Below are 754 nucleotides of genomic sequence, written 5' to 3' on the forward strand. Positions count from 1 at the left end.
TAAAAACGTACACATTTTGGGTTTTATATATTAGATTATGTTTGTTCCTTCCTTAATTCGTATGTTACGCTTTGAAAATGAGATTTTGGAAGGCTAAGCCGTTTCAAAAAGTCCAAATTAATTAAATTTGGCTTTAAAAATATCAATTTGCCAGCCCGTCTGGTACGCTTTGAAAAGGGACAAATATAATTATTTTCCATCCATACTTCCGTTCAGTCTTGAAAGACAAAGGATACCCTTTAGAGGCAGTAGCACGTGTAATGGCGAGGCAAGGGTTGCGCAATCATCAACCAAACCTCTCCTGAATCGGCACTGTTTGAGTCCAGTACGACTGGAAACAATGTCGAGATAAGCAGAGAGCACATACAGCACCTAGAAGTCCCAAATGGTCACCCATTTAGTACTGACTAGGTTCAACGTTGCTTAACTTCGGTGATCGAGCGGGAACCGGTGTGTCAACGTGATTATGCCGTATGTAATTATTTTAAGGCCAAACTACTTCAAAAAACATCAAATTCGTAAAATTTCGCTTTAAATACCAATCTGGCCATCATGGGGAAGTATATGAATTAACTTTTACGTTTTTGAATATTATTATAATAATGTATAATCACTAGGCCATGACAACAACATATTCTTTTCATTGTTTGATTCTAGAGTGTGTATCCGTTGATATCTTATATGCTTTTATATGGAGTGATGTGATTCTCGGTTTATTGACTGTGTCTAACTATGTCAGATATATACTCGTGTT

The 754-nt window shown here is 36.6% G+C and overlaps 1 pseudogene; it reads right to left on the bottom strand.

Annotated features, from left to right (window-relative positions):
• Nucleotides 1-360: 360 nt before the first annotated feature.
• LOC145255956 (5S ribosomal RNA) lies at nt 361-477 on the bottom strand (annotated as a pseudogene).
• Nucleotides 478-754: the final 277 nt, after the last annotated feature.

Source organism: Euprymna scolopes, chromosome 31 (assembly GCF_053919585.1).
Source record: "Euprymna scolopes isolate OS-2025 chromosome 31, ASM5391958v1, whole genome shotgun sequence".
In the NCBI taxonomy this organism is placed as follows: Eukaryota; Metazoa; Mollusca; class Cephalopoda; order Sepiida; family Sepiolidae; genus Euprymna; species Euprymna scolopes.